At 40.3% G+C, this 16,389-nt stretch overlaps 1 protein-coding gene across 2 annotated transcripts in view; it reads left to right on the forward strand.

Annotated features, from left to right (window-relative positions):
• The window catches only part of THSD7B (thrombospondin type 1 domain containing 7B), a 540,474-nt gene that overhangs the window by 117,679 nt on the left and 406,406 nt on the right, over positions 1-16,389 (forward strand). For both annotated transcript variants that reach the window (XM_087730295.1, XM_087730298.1), the window contains one exon: positions 1,999-2,136. The gene's annotated coding sequence lies outside the window, so the exon portion shown is untranslated. The remainder of the gene's footprint in view (positions 1-1,998; positions 2,137-16,389) is intronic.

Below are 16,389 nucleotides of genomic sequence, written 5' to 3' on the forward strand. Positions count from 1 at the left end.
TGAGAGGGAGCGACCCTCGGCTCCCGGTGTCCCAGCTCCCGTTGCTGTGATCTGAGCGGGTTTGAGCACGGACAGGGACAAACCTGCTCCATCCCCGGTGGCTCCAGCCACTGCCCCAGGTGCGGCCTTTCTGCACTGCGACTGGTTTTGCTCCTTGAATACGCGGTGACGAATTACTAACAACCCCCCCTCGTTCTGAGGGGCGTTCAAACCAAACAGGAGCAGGTGAGACCACGCCAGTGACTTCTGATAGCGGCACTGTGGTTTCTTCTCCGAACGCTGTTAGTCGCAGCCGACTTGAGGCTGACAGTTAACCACATTCTCTGAAAATAAACATGAAGTGTTTTCCATTCTGTCTTGGTGTAATAACTAAAGGAAGCAATTTATCCATAGTGTGGAGCCGAATGCGATTATTGCTTCCTTCCTAACGGTGACCGACCGGCCTGGAAACGGCCCCCTGAGGAATCCCAGGCAGGTACCAGGCGCGTCCCCACAGGGGACACAGCAGGGACGCAGGCGCTCAGGGCGGCCAGCTGCCTCGCTGCGGTTTAGATTTTTATTTCAAAACCGATGGAAACTTGTTATAAGAGATAACAAAGAATATATCACCCTTTCTCTGATTCCCCCCCCTCTAGAGCGGGAGGCGTGTTTAAAGACTGAGTAAGGGGAGGGAGCGCAGACGCGAGGCTTTGGGAGCCTGCCTGGCTCACAGGCACTTTTCCTGACCGCCTTCGGGCTCCCTTAGCTGCCCCTGCTCCCAAACACCTCTGCAGCCTGTCACGGCTCTTCAGGCGGCTGCAAGGCGGGTTTTGTCTGGCGGGGGAGCGGGAGAAGCGAGGCGGGGCGGGCTCCGGCCGAGGGCGGGAAAGAGCCCCGCCAGGCCGAGGGAGGGAGCGGGGCGCCGGAGGGAGCGGCGCCGCCGGGCGCCGCCAGGGGGCAGCCTGCGCCCCGCACTGAGCGGTGGGCTCGGCTGGGCTCGGGTGCGCTCGGCTGGGCTCGGCTGGGCTCGGCTGCGCTCGGCTGGGCTCGGCTTTTCCCCACCGTCGTCTGTTTCCCGCGCTCCCGCTCTGGGTGTAATTTGGCACAGAGCGAAAGGGCGGCCGCTGCCCGCTGGGCTGGTAGTGGCGCGGTTGCGGCGGTGGGTCGGTGTGAGTGACTCTAGTGACTCTGAGGTAGGAGCAAACTGGGGAGGAAAAACAAGTAACAAGATGGTGCCGATCAAAAGATTTGTTCTCGTTCGTGTGGTTAACAGGGCCTGGCTCTGTGGGTAGAGGTCAGCCAGGGTTGGCTGAGATCGGTCTTCAGCTGGAGAAATCGGTTGCTGTATCCAAAATCCCCAAACTCCTTTTTGTCCTAGAAGAGAGGCCCATCTCCAGCCACCCCAGAGACAAAAGGTTTCGTGAAAAATATCTTTAATCCTACCATTTTTCTCAGAACAACAGAGAATCGTGGGTACGGTTCTGTTACTGCGCTGTCTGCAGTAACAGCACCTCTGCAAACAGACAGCTGCGTCCCTCTGGTGCCTACAGGTGAAGAGATGAGCACTGCCACTCAAAGGCTGTGACAGAAAATCAGGTGTAATGCTACAGCCGAAAGGAAAAGGGTAAAAGAAAAACTAGCTACTCCCTAGTGTTTGGCATTACACGTTTGGGTGTAATGCCAGATGTATTAACCCCAGATTACACAGAAATGTCAAAGCAAAAACCCCCATGAAAGCCTCTAAAAGCACTAATATTTATTTGCTGACACTCTTGCCTCTGAACTGTTATCCTATTTCTGTGTGACTGTAATTTGTACATCTAAGAGAAAATTTCTCTAAATTAGCAGAGAAAGGTAAATAAAATCCTTTCAGAGGAGCAAAAACCTGTTCTAAGAAAAAATTACTACCTTGTAGTAGGGAGAGCACTTATTTAGATTTTGGTGTTTGAAGCATTTCTTGCTCTGACCAGCACCAGAGAAAAAAGGCTTGGTTTCTGAACGATGTTCTCCCACACCCAGGCTTCACAGCCAGCCGGCGATGCCACCGACGCCTGTGGTTTCCAGGATCCCTCTCGTCTGGAGGATGCTGGTGCGGGTCAGAGACGGTGCCAGTGCCACTTCTGCAGCTCGTGCTGTAGCACAGGATGGAGAGAGGAGGTAAATCTTTCTGTACTGCATGAAAACAGCAGCTGATCAAATCATCCATCTGTGAGTTGCTTTAGGAGAAAACTAATAATATGACAAGTTTAGTGAAAACAGAAAAAGGAAGTTGGTTTCATTACAATTCAGGAAGGTGACAAAGGATGACCTTCTGTGAAAATGCTTTATGATAGCCCTGAGGTGTGTTTTGTCTGATCTTCACTGTATTGAGTAACACTTTGTAGAGGTTACAGCTTTAAAAATAGCTATCAAATGTGCATGCTTTCATGGTTTCTGTAACTGGAAGACTAAAATAAAATCCTACAAAGTATTCAAAGATACAATATTCAACAGGGATAGAGTAGCCTATCCCTTAATATCTTTTGTGAAATTTAGATCCAGATTAGGATTAGGAGCAGAGCAGTAAGATTTGAGGATGAACATAAAGGAAGGCTGTGGCTTAACATGAATGCAGTGTAATTCTAATGTGGTGTTCTCACAAGATTTTGGTCCTAAATGTTATAAGTCTTGGGAGGCTAGGGGGTCCAGGAAAAGGACATACTTCTACTTATACTGGAAAATATCCTTTCCTATTTGGGTTCCAACCTAGAATTTAAATCCTAGGAATGAATTTGGATGCAAAATCTCTTAACATTTGTTGTGATCTCATGGGTTTCCTAGGTGCCTGTATAATTTATTAGTAGCCATTTAGATTGTAACACCTCATACATTTTCCATTACGTCTAAAAAGCTAAATTTCCCAATAGTTTAAATTATTTTCTGTTCCAAGCACAGGTAAAAGATTTTTTTTCCTGTTGCCTGTCGTTAGCTTCTACACATAGCTATGTTAACTAGAGGTATGTAAGTAAAGTTTGCAGGTAATACTTCTGTTACAAGTCCTTTTGTGACTTGGAAGTGTTGTATGGAGTTTAAATATTAAGATTTAGCCATAAGATGTTCAGCAAACAAGAAGATGAATTAAAAAAAAAATAATTCAGTATCAAAATAATTCTGTATCACCACCAGTATAGGGTGCTGATGAAATGAACAGCAATTTCCCATGTTCATGACTATAGGGACTTGGCAAAGAGACTACACTTCTCTGATATTCTACAAGCTAACCCAAAAGCCAGATGGAAAGGCAGGGAGGAGATCTGTAAACTCCTAGATGACAAAGCTGTCTTGTCACAACCATCATCATAATGTTTTCTAAAAATGAAAGACTGGGCATGGCTAAATAACATCAAAAGCTATACAGTCTGAAGCTGGGATTCTCCTAAGTGCTCTCTTGTAGCATTTCAGCCACAGTAGTTACTAGCTGCACCATGTCGTGTGCATTGATGTGATGCTTAGAGCTGAATTCATGGAAGGAAGGTCCAGGTAGCATCTGAAAATATTCATTCTAATCATAGAACCTGGATGTAACACAGAATTGCATGACTAATCTTGGATGAAGGCATAGCTATATAAGTTGCAGCACTAGCAGGTCTTTTTATTAACGGAACAAGGAAGAGGTTCCCTCTCACGGACTTCAGGGCAAGGATTTTTTCTAAAGATCTCTTCCCTTTCTGATGGTGGTTTTGGCTAATTCTGATTGGTTTTGCCTAGTCAGTTTGAAGAATTTTTTCCGGTTCTCACAGGGATTATTCTGTTTTCTGTAGAATGGAATAGAGATTTACCAGATATTTGATTGCTGAGTTTAGATGGAAGATACAGACAGCTATAGCTTAGGTGGGTGCAGGAGTCTTCCTGAGAAGCCTTTGAAAAGAGCAGACTCTGGACAGGGAGTTGCTGTGTGTACAAGATGGGAGAATGCCATACTTACCTTAGTACCTCTGGTGAATATCAGTCTTTTTGCATGGGAAAAAGCAATTGCGTAGGTTTTGATAAATTTATTTTGGTTTAGAACTTTGTGCAAGTGGGAGGAATATTCTGACGAATGAGTTTTATGAGAAGTGAACACAGCATGCCTTGAGTAACACAGTACCTTGTCCACATGCTTTTGTAGGCATGTGGCTGTTGAGTCACAAGGACCCAGAAAACTATCTCGCCTCCTCAAGAATAGCAAACCTTACCTGTCACTTAGAGAATCTGTAAGTGGGTCACCTATTGTGACTCCGTTACACCTGCTCTAAGTGCTTGGTAATGAGCAGTTACATTTTTGGGACAAGTTCTCTGGTGGTGGCAGGTTAGCAATGCCCTTTTCTGTACAGTCACGCTTGCTGACTGCTACTGCGAAGCATGGGAGCTAATGGGACGTAGCACTCTCAGTGCCGCCCCTGCATGACACTTTTCCCTCCCATCTCTCCTATTCCCATTTTGTTACTGTTGGTCTCTCCAATAGGCCGGAGAAGCAAATGCACAGGTACCCCCCATCAGGCTCCCTCTTGGAGGGCTGGAGAGAATCAGGTTACGTACAAATGCTGGGATTTGGGAAGCTGTGAGGTATACACAGGCTACAGATGCTTCCTAAGAAAGTGCTCTATAATAGCCCGTTATGAAGTATGTTCCTTCCCAATCTCTTTGGGTGAGTAGCTGGCATACGTCCTGAGGCAAGAGAATTTACAGCTGAAAGAATAAATAAAATGCGAAGATCTGCCGTCTAGTTGGCACTTGTGGGATTCTGGCTTCTTAGTGTCTCTCTGATCCTTTGGACCTGAATATTTCCTTTGTAGCCATAAAATAGGCTTGGACTGGGACGAACAGAGAAATCAAGCAGCCTCTGCTTTTGCTCGCATGTGGTGCTAGTTTTGGCATAATACACTCATTTGCTTAGGAGGAGTCATGGACTTACTGCTAAATTTAAATTCAGAAAACATACCCACTTGTGAATCCCTTTTCCTCTCAGTGGAACTGAAAGAACAGCCAAGGACCAGCTGAAGTAAAGTTTAATTTGACAAAAATAGGGAAAATATCTATTATTTATTCATTAGCTTAAACGGTGAATAACAGCACAGCACTAAAAGTGCGAATGACAGAAATAACCCAGTGATTCCCATTTAGAGCCACAAAATCTTGATGTAGGAGGAAAGAATAGTTTGATGTGACACCAATGTAGACAGGTAATTCCAAACAGTTAGTGTGTATTACTTAAAATGCCATTAAAGTAATCAGTTTTGAAAGTACTACAGAGTTAAAGTTTCAAATATCCCTGGATGACTTGAATATAATGCTATGGATCTGAAGTGAAATCTTCCTTTAACGGATTTAAATCCATTGCACAGTATTTGAAGACTTGAAAAAAATAACTTTCAGGATTTTGACAGACATAATGTGAGTTCTGTTAGGCTTAGAGGTAAGTATTAATAACACAGCTGAATGTATGTCTTCCTTTTACTTTTCTGTAATTTATACAGAAAAGAGAAATTTTGCAATCATTTTGTGTCTTCAGCCTGTATTTTTGATTTCCTAAATAAGAAACATAAGCATAATTCTGAAGACCTTTTCTGTTTCTTTTAAGATGTTTTATATATAATTAATTGACTGTAAAAACAGGATCTTAACATCTAAAGAGGGAACCTAAAGGTAGAGGTTAACTGCAAAAAAATTCCTTTTTTTAAAGAATGGGTGATATTTTAGAATGTGAATTGTTTCAAACGTGAATATCAGTTGAACTGATTCAATAATGGAGTGATTTTGGATATCTCTGGTTGGCACAGTATTACAATATACATCATTCTCCTCATGCTTTGTTATGCACTGCCGACTCAGTGAGACATATCCTTACTGTAAGTCTTCTATATGGATTCATTTTTAGACCTGCATATAATCTCTTTCATTAAAAATATTGTTTTCAATATTAAAACAATGCTCTTTTCTTGACCCTCACAGCCCTAAGCAGACAAGCCTTCATTGACAAGTTTTATTAAATCCAGCCCCTTCCTATTTTTTAGAACTGTACAACTGAAAAGATGTGTTCTTGTGTGCATTATTTTGAGATTCACTAATTACGTCAGTCAGTTGGAAAACAAGGTCTGGAAGTACTGGTAATAATATATGGCAAACATCCATGCATATTGCACAATGATTTTATAATGGAGGGAGACATACAAATGAAGTAGAAAACAAACACACTAAGAATTACCTCCTGGGATTTCTTGAAAGAAAAGGAAATGATAGCCAACAGAGGGTGTTTCAGCCTGTTAATGAGCAGATGTAGCTGGCAGTCTTCCATAACTTGCTCTTAAATTAAATCATTATATAAGTAAAGCTTAATTTCTGATCTCTCTTTGGTGAGTTGGTAGTGAAATATGCACAAAAGAAAGCAGCGCATGCTGCACCATTTATTAAGCTTCTTTAATGGTTATTTATGTGTTTGTCAGAAATGTGTGGTGCTGGTGAAAAGAGAATACATGAACAGCTGTAAAGGCAAAGTAGTATTTTAGAAGTTGTGTTATTCGTTCCTGCTCATTACCTTTAGGCATATATTGTTTGGATGCCCATTCTTGAGGACTCGATGTAAGAAATTGCAAGTGACATTTTTTTGGCAATGCCTTGATATTCTTTTCTGCTTATAAATTTACAAAAAAGTTCTTGATTTTGTCACATGTGCTTGCCAGAAGTATTGGTATTTTCTCACAATATAAGTCAAAGAATTGATTTAATTATTTGAGTTAAAATTGTGCTGTATTTTGTTTATTTTCTTTTTATACCTGGGGATCTCAGAAGATCCAGGTATTTTGAAAACATTTGTTTAAGTCTTAATCTTTTTATTTGATCCAAAGTGCTTCAGATGAAAGGAGCCCAAGAACTTTTGAGAAGAAAAAAACTCACAATGGGCCATTTCAATAGTTGAGTTAAACAAGATCTGATTTTGATGCTGTGATTCTTTGCAAATCAAATATCTATATGTAGGAATTTATTATTTTATATTCCTCTCTAATCAGTCAGCCATATTGATATAATTTTAAAAATATTACATATCTGAGGATGTACTTCCTCTGATTTGGTTTTCTACTTTACTTTTACATTTTACAAGTACTACTGTTTGCTTTCTCATCCATAAAAGAGTTTGATAGCACAAGCTGTGTGAGAAAAGATTATTTACTCTCATTAAAATATATACCTTCTGGATATAGATTCTCCGAAGAAGGTAATGACTTTACTCAGATACGACTCCTCAGAATGCCTGCAGTAATGTGAAGCAGTCCCAGGAGATGCGGACGATGTCTAAGTGAAACTGTCCTAGGCTTTATCTGCAACTGGCTCCTGAATAATATTGTTACGTTGTGCTTTGTCTTTTTTTTTTCTGTGATTTATTAACTTATCTTTTATCATATAGTAGAAGGAGTAATTTTCCGAGGGTTGGAATAATATTTTCCCTTTTTAGAGAAAGCTCCACCCAAAGACCTTTGTGCTTCACCAGCATTAAATACTGACTCCTCAAGTCACCACTTGGAGAGAGATGTAAGGAAGATGATGCAAAAGGTGATGCAGGAAGATTTTCAGAGATTTCACTAGTGAAGCAGCTAGCCTGAGATGCACTGTAGCAAGCCTGGAGCTCTTGAAAAACAGATACCAAAATTCTCAAGTTAAATATAAAAATTAGATTGAGTATTTACTCGATTGGCTGAAAAGGTGATTGCAGATTGCCCAAAGTCACATAAGGATTCTACTATGCAGCTAGGAACAGAATCCTGCTTGGCTTTTTTTTCAGTCATGAAGCTTACTTACAAAGCCAAGCCCAGCCTTTTAGAATAGGATCTTGATGGAGAGCAACGGTTCTTCAGGCACTTACTCAAGGAGTTATGTGCAAAAATGTTTTAGTGTCTGTGTATTTCTCAACTACCCCTGTGCCTGGTGACAGACATGTTTAATAAAGTTCTCAGTGGCTTTTCATCCATGAAACTGTTGTGGAAGGGTGTAAAGATTTTCCTTTTATGATTTTTTTTTTCCCCTGAAGAAAGGCTGTTTGTAAAATTGCATTGCAGAGGGCTATCAGTATCATTTTACAATAGCTTTAATTCCTTTGTGACCAAAACAAATTACAAAATGCAGGATATGTGGATGATCATTAGAAAAAATACTCTGTGACACCAAAAAGAAAGTAGTGAGATGAATTGCCTAATACTCGTACATGTGCAAGATGGAAAATGGTTTTAGAGATATTGAGAAGGTCTCGGATACTAATCAGAGAAATATCAATAATGCTTAACAAACATTAGAAGAAACAGCATGTTCTAAAGAACGTGCTGTTTTACACATACTAGCAATACTTAATTTTATGATTGTATTCCTAAATTCCAGTCAGGCTGAGCTTCTAAAAATGGGATAGATCGGAAATATTGAATACTCTGAAAACAAATACGGCATCTTACTGGTTTTGGCTTCTGATTCCTAAAGGGTGCGTGGAAGAAAACCCAGAGATCTGTGGCTTAGAAAAGCTGTTTTCAAAAGCACCTTAAACTTTTAACAGGTAAGAAGGGACATGCACTCTCACATACTGAGACACCCAGGCTCAGCAGTCAGCAGAGCCCTCACACAAGTCAACACATTAAATGTGCCATGTGCCTTAAAGGGTCTAGACAAGGGTCTGGAGCACAAGTCTTAGGAGGAGCAGCTGAGGGAGCTGGGGTTGTTTAGTCTGGAGAAGAGGAGGCTGAGGGGAGACCTTATCGCTCTCTACAACTGCCTGAAAGGAGGCTGGAGCCAGGTGGGGGTCAGTTTCTTCTCCCAAGTAACAAGTGATAGGATGAGAGGAAACGGCCTCAAGCTGCGCCAGGGGAAGTTTAGGTTGGATATTAGGAAAAACTTCTTCACCAAAAGGGCAGTCAGGCACTGGCACAGGCTGCCCAGGGAAGTGTTTGAGTCCCCATCCCTGGAGGTATTTTAAAGAAGGGTAGACGTGGTGCTCGAGGACATGGTATAGATGGACTTGGCAGTGCTAGGTTAACGGTTGGACTCGATGATCTTAAGGGTCTTTTCCAACCTTAACGATTCTATGATTCTATGATTCTATGATTCTATGATTCTATGAAATGTACTTAGCACCATCAATAAACAATCTTTTGGTTATCGGCACAGCGACAGGAGAGAGAAGGACAAAATGGTGAAGCTTGTATTTCATGTCTTCTGTAGGCGACTATGATAAAGCAAATGTTTGTAGTTTCAAGCAAGGGGGACAGGATTTTGATAATTCTGAATCACAGATGATTCAGAGTTTTGGACTTGTATTTATATTTAGTGCTAAGGCCTAAAATGCATGTGTTTTTGTACTGATGAAAGGTGTGTACCACATATGTACAAGCACACAAGCTTATGTAGGTAAATTACTGCACTCCACTACTGCAGTTGCAATTACGGGAACTTACACCTACATATTGTGTTCCAGCGGTGAAGAAATGCCCAAATATGAATAAAACTGCTTCTATGCAAGGGCATTACTCTCATACTGTGTTCATTTCTAAACTGATACAGATCGGTATATGAAATGCACAGGCATGTTCAGTGATAGAGAGAGAAAATTTCCCGATATTTTTGCATCTAAAATGGATGAATTCTCTGTTGCTCTGTTTTTCTCCACAAAATATTCTGACATAAAGGCTAGATGGTTTGTGCATAGCAGCACAAATGCCATTATCATGTTGATTGAGGTAAAGGGCAAGTGTTGGTCATAGGGATGCAGAAGAGAAGAAAAATCTCTTACTGCAAAACTAAAGCTTAAATCAATTTAAATGAAAAATCCTTCTACTGTCCAGGGAGGGAGGGACTCTCACAAAATCTGAGAAGGAACATTGAACTTGATACTAAAGAGCAGCATAGGGGAGAAAACGTGATGGGAGAGAGAATAAATCAGTGCAAAAGAGAAAACCGCCCTGGAGAAAAATATAACTAGAGCAGAAGAGAAACATGAAAAGCAAATTGACTCCTTTGTTTCACACTTGGCAAAGCCTCAGTGTGGATTGCAGCATCGGTGTCAGCTTGAAGTTAAAAAAAACCCCACAACCTTGAGTCACACGGGTCAGAAACCACCTGAGCACAACTTCAACCCTCTTTTGCCAACACATGTCATTGATTTTATCTGGACTGCTATAGCTTCTTCTTTTCTGGCCTTTCAGGACTCTTTATGATCCATACCAAAGAGCTCCTTTTTACATTTTTCTTTCTCACACCCCTCGTGCTACCCCTTTTCACTGACTCTGATAATTCCTTTTGCATCTGCTCATATCTACTGAACTGCTTCTGTTCTCCCTGCTAAGCTTCTACTTATCTATGATCCTTGTCTCTACATTTACCTTTCTCTTTCCTTTGCTTTTTCATGGTCTGGTGTTCCTTTAGCACCTCTTTTCCACAAACTGCATTTGTAGTGTTCTGTCCTTCTCTTCACACCATCCGTGTGCCAGACTTAATGCACCTTTCTTTCAGTCCATTGTTTTTTGGGTGTCTTGACAAAGCACTTTACCTCCCTTTACTTCAAATTTCACAACTGTAAAATGGTGATAATATTGTTGACTTCCTTTGTGAAATGTTCTGAAATCTACTGGTGAAAGTTCTGCATAAAAGGTGAATATTATTGCTATTTAAATCAATAAGTACTAAGAATAAGGTGAGCTATGGATATATCTTTCAGAGCTTTAATGTAAGAAAGATCGTCTTTGATCTTCCTCTGTCCAGCCGAGACGAAGTATGTGCATGCTGTGTATCACGTGCAGACTGCAGCCTAAGCTCTAGCTCAAATTTATTGATAATACACAGTGTGTACATAATTGCAAGGTTATATCATTGGCTTGAAAATCTAGTATCATGGCTTGAGGAGGGATTGTGGCTCCCTTCCTGCCTTGGGCATAGGTACAGATGAGAGAGGAAGGGCTGCTGCAGGAACTTCAATCACTGGTCTGATGAATACATAGAAGTACATTGGTACGTGCCCGATACACTTTCTACACTTGCTAACTAAAACATATGGTCATGGCTTTTCTTGAAATTTTCCCTCAAGAATCATTTATCTTTATGTTGAGAATAAGCATGAGCAATTTTCCCCAGAAGGTGAAGTTCAAAGCTGCTATTTCTGAAAACAGAGGCTTAGAAAGAAAATGCCACATCAGTTTTGACTCTGGCATCTCATCAGCATTTTCAGATCTCTTTTAACTTATCCTTTTGTGAAGCAAACAATACATGTAAGAACAGAGCTGGCATACACTTATCCTTCATTTAAAATGAAGATCGTATTGAAATTACTTGAGAGAGCTTTTTGGTTTTACATGAATTATGAGTTGTAAGGCTTACTTAGTGGAGACTTCATAAACGTGTACCTTGTTAAGCTGTTACTGCCAATTTCCCGGTAGTTTTATGTGTAGGAGACTAATATGATGTTTCATTAGATATTGAAGTACAAGATATTCCAAAAAGTATATGAAATACTTGTGTGAAAACCTGTATTTTCATAAACAATGACTAAGTTTTTCTGCACCTGTTAATGCTAAGTGTTACACAGTGGTATCATATAGGAATAGGTGTGGCTAGACAATCTCTCAAGGCCATTTCCAGAACCAGATTCTAGTGTTTATGATATGATCATAAACAATCTGTCAGTCAGTCATATGTCAATTAATATAATGACGTATATTTTTATCTTTGTTTTTTGCTTGTTTGGGTTAATGTTCTTAAAGTCATTTAATACTGTCGTTCTTAAAAGAAACCATTGTGTTCAAAGCTTTTAGGGATCTTCGGTAGAACTGATCACCTACGATCCCAATGTGTCCCTTTATTTGATCCCGCTTATTCCCACATTTTGTAACAAGGCTGTTGGTAAGAGTGGTCTAGAGCTTAAGATTACACTGAATGTTGTACTTACTGGAACCTGTCACTATCCTGAGATGGTCTCATTTCATTAGACGTTATTTCATTTCTTCTTCAGCACTATTTTTTTTTTCTTCCACAATAGCCTGATGTATAAAACTTAAAAGGTCTGCAGACACTCAGAGATGAAAAGTAGAGTGATTCATCTTGGCACTGATCCAGCCCGCAGACTGAACAATAGATTTCATAACTGTCACTGCTGAGCGGAGTTCCTTGTCTGCTCCTGACATGATAACAGTCAACTGCACTACAAGCCTCCAGTCCCCCATGAGGGAAGCTGACTGCTAGCTCTGACTGTGGATATTTTGTTCATAGCACCACAGAATAGCATCTAAAGCTATGTCTACACTAGGAAGCAAAGAATTTTAAACTGTTGGAGTTTTATGGCTCATATTTGCTGTTTCTATTTCCAATGTAGCCTCTTTACAGAGATAAGAATATTTCTGGACATTCTTAATTAATCCGGAAAGTGTTTAAGAAGAGGAAAGCTTGGATAGCTGCTAGCTTGGTCTGCAAAGTGCTGAGCCCTTTCCAGGCCTGATCTGCATGGCTCACACAAGTGTGAACTGAGACCTTTTAAGGCAGAGAGGATGTTTAGGCTACCTTCTGCTGAAGTGTTCCAGAGTTTGACAGTGAAGTAAGCAACAGGCTATATGTTGATGATGGGCAAATGTGATTTGGTAAGAGGGCTCAGATCTGCACTTACACGACAAGGCAGATACTGGCAAAATGACTATGCTTTCTTACGATAGTTACCAGGTTGTTGAATCCTATCTCTAATCTACCATCCTCTGAGGTAACCTCTAGCTATCCTTTCTCTTGAGGAAGAAACATATTGTTTTCACTCTTTCTCTTCTGGAGTGTAGACAGGTAATCTGTCTTAATCTCAGACCTTGCAGTTCTGCTTTCTCTGAGAACAATGACTGTACAGTTTCTTTAAAGCACAGTGTTCACTTAAACAAAAGCATCTTTACGACAAGTAATGACATATGTAGCTTGCTTTAGGCTTTTCCTTTAGTCATACCATTCCCTGAACCTGAGGAAGATATAGCTTCTTTGGAAACTGTCCTGGAATCTCTCCTCTGTCAACAAGCTGACCTCCATCCTCTCTTCCTATGAGATGTCCCTCTTGATTTGCTGGTCTTCGACATCGTACTCCTGCCTTTGACAAATCAAGTTGTGGAAGTGGAAATGGGATCCTTGATTGTGACTCATTTGCCTGTCATCTTCCAAGCATGCCCTGGACATCCGCTCTGTTGCATTCTTCTTTACTCTTCCTACTACTACAACATAGTCACACAGGGGATTGTAATAATCTACCACAGTTCGTTATTTACCACTGAATAGTAATTTTGTGAACTAATTGAGGAACTAGTTGTTTCTCATGTGCAACAGAGTGGTCTGAGGTGGCTTTGTGGCCAGGTGCAATCCCTATGAGTGTTTAGTGTCAGTAATTGATCAGCTAAGGTCGTTTGCTAATGTGTGTAAATAGCATTTTATTCCGTAAAAATATTTAAAGCATCGTTTACTGCTGCAAACAAGCAGCTCACTTTATTGACAGTAGAGAGGCATGTACCAAGATGATGGAATTTTCTAACTTTTTATACTGAATTACTTCTTGGGAAAAGGAGAAAACTTACTCCGAAGAGGAGATAAGAAAAATCATTGTCTGAATTGATACCATCTTAAGTCTAAGGATGGTAACTGCATAGGCAGAGGTCTCCAGATTCATTTCTTGTATATCCAGTAGAGTTAATCTAAGAATAGCATTCTTTTGGATCAGTGCGGTGCTGATGTTAGAAAATCACTGGGAAAGAAAAGAATTATTTTTATTAGTAGCAGGACTGAGCAGAGAAGTACCTGAGCAGAAGAGATAGAAGTGTCTGTTTGCACTTGATAAGCAGTAAATCACTTTATTTGAAACATTTTCCATGCAATAAGTCACTATTGTCTTTTTAAGGTACTTCTTGTATGTGTGGGCTCCAGTCCTACTGTGCTATACACTGTCCAAATATAAAAAAGAGTAAAAGCCATCCTCAAATAGTTGAAAATCTAAGTGAAAGGCAAGCATAAAGATAAAGCAAATAGATAAAGGGAAGAGGGGAAAATGTAGGGAGTACAAATGGTTTGAGTGAGTGAATCTCAGCCTTGTGACTAGTACCTTCAAGAAATGTAGGGATCGTGCTGTTATGGAGTTTTATGAAACATTTCGATAAAACTGGTATCAAGGAATGAATCAAAATAGTTCCTGTTAAGGAAAACAGCCTATTAGAATTCTTTCATTACTTGAAAGAGGAAATCTTGTAGCTACAATAGTAAATACAGTTTATGTGGATAAAGCCACTCCAAAAAAAATGATCTCAGCATAAGAAGAAAGTCCTCTTGTGGGTTAGGGAGCTCTAAGAAGGTAAGAAATAAGGACTTGAGAAAAAGATTAATAGTTGAGTAATGTAAGGACCCATACTGGAACTTGTGAAAATTACCTGGAAAGGGAATAAATAGTACTTTTTTTTCCTTTGGCAAGGTTAAATTACATGGGGCTTGTTAGCTATGAGGAGGTACAAAGAATGCAGAAGGATCAAATGGTGATGGAGCATTCAGTAATAAATGACAGGTGAGCTTCAGGGTAGACAGCTGATGGTAACAGATGCTGAAGGGACAATTGGAACTAATCATACTACCTGATAGATTCTGAATTATCTGTAACAACTCCAAGAAAAAGGCTTGGTCATTGCAGGGAACAGCATAGAGAAGTCTGCAGTTCAGTGCAGTCTAGAAAGAAATTGAGATGTTAGGTTGTATTAAGACAAAATGAGTATCATTACAGGAATTTATAGTATACCTTTGCCTGTATTAAAGCATTCAATCTCAGTCATGCCATCTCAAAAGGCATATGAAATAATAGAAACAGTCCTAAAAAGAGCAACTAAACTGATGAAGAAATACAAAAACAATTCCTGGAGAAGTAAACATGAGGATATTTAAGACAGTGCTAAGGGAAATTAATGTGGGACAACATAATAGATGAACGATAGTGAGGTGAGTCTTCCCATTTTGTCTGCCATAAAATGAAGTGAAAGGGATGCTTCAGTTAACTTTACTTAAGTGCAGTTAAAAGGAAGCAGACTCAGAATAATGACTGGAGCAAACTGAACACTCTGCTGAACTAGCTGAGTGTTTTCGTTCTTAACACTTTGCTGAAAGATTCTTAGATAAGATTTTCAGAGTCGGCTGCTTCCCAGTGGCTGCTGCTCTTACTGGTGTGTGGCCAGTCTGGGTTTTCCAGGGCTCTTGGCACCTCAAAGTGCAGTTGGTCACCCAAGAGCCGCTGCTGGCCACTCCAGGATCGGTTTCTGATCCTGTTTTTCAGGACCGGGCTTAAGATTGTACCTTGTCCAGCTGCTGACTGACTGAGCCCTGAGTAGTCTTCTGAATGCAATGCTCTTTGTACAGGTGACCAAACAGCACGTGGTACTGTCCAGCTTTCTGGCATCCTACATCCAAGGAATTCAAACTATTCCTACCTTATTTCTACCTTATTTCTATTCAAACTATTTCTACCTTATTTCTGCCCTTCTACTTTCAGGTCCTTATACGTTGTATCATGGATCCTATCATTAACACTTTAGCGGGTTAATTATCTTTCATTGTGTGAAGCACTCTCGTTATCTAGTTTCATTATCAGTGCCATCTGTTTAGTTAATACTTTATCTGGACAAGCTCTGGTCTAAGTTCCCTCCATAATGTACCTTTGATATTTTGTGTACACTTTTAAAATGGGCAGATAGGTGACAATAAAATGATCAGAATATCTAGAATCTGTCATTCACTCCCTCAAACGTGTCATTGCTTCAATTGCACAACTGCAGTAATTGCAATAATTTCCCTTTTTAGGTCTGTGTACCATTGTTTAGCCTAAAAAATGACAACTGATTTTGGGTAACAAGGGTATCTTGGTGTTTTCTGAAGTTCACTTAAAATAACTCTGGAATTTTTACCCTTTAATATAAATAATCATAGTGATCTTTTTGTTATTTTTCTTAGATTTTCATGGGCAGAATGAGCATGCTTTTAATGGAGGTTTAAAAAATAACATCAAGAAAACAAGGGCAGCAGATAGGATTGGAAGGTACTCTGAGAGATCCCTCAGCCCACTCAAGATGGGATTAATTATGCCAAGTCATTCCTGACTAATGTTTGTCTAATTTGTCCATAAATGCTCCTGGCTGCAAATTAAACATATTAGCAGAGTGGGTAGTAAGAGTAACTTCTTGCAAAACTTCTCTGTTATTTGAAGACTGTTGTTATGTCTCCTTGAGTCTTGGCTAAGTTAAACAAACCCAATTCTCTCAACCTTTCCTCACAGAATGTGTTTTCTAAACCTTTGATCATTCTTGCTGCTCTCAGCTGTCCAGCTGACTCATATCTTTCTTGATGTTTGGTGTATTAAACTCCATACAGTGCTCCAGCCTC

The sequence above is a fragment of the Nipponia nippon genome, unplaced genomic scaffold, assembly GCF_047370975.1.
Source record: "Nipponia nippon isolate SJK-2023a ecotype South Korea unplaced genomic scaffold, ASM4737097v1 scaffold_5, whole genome shotgun sequence".
NCBI classification, from domain to species: Eukaryota; Metazoa; Chordata; class Aves; order Pelecaniformes; family Threskiornithidae; genus Nipponia; species Nipponia nippon.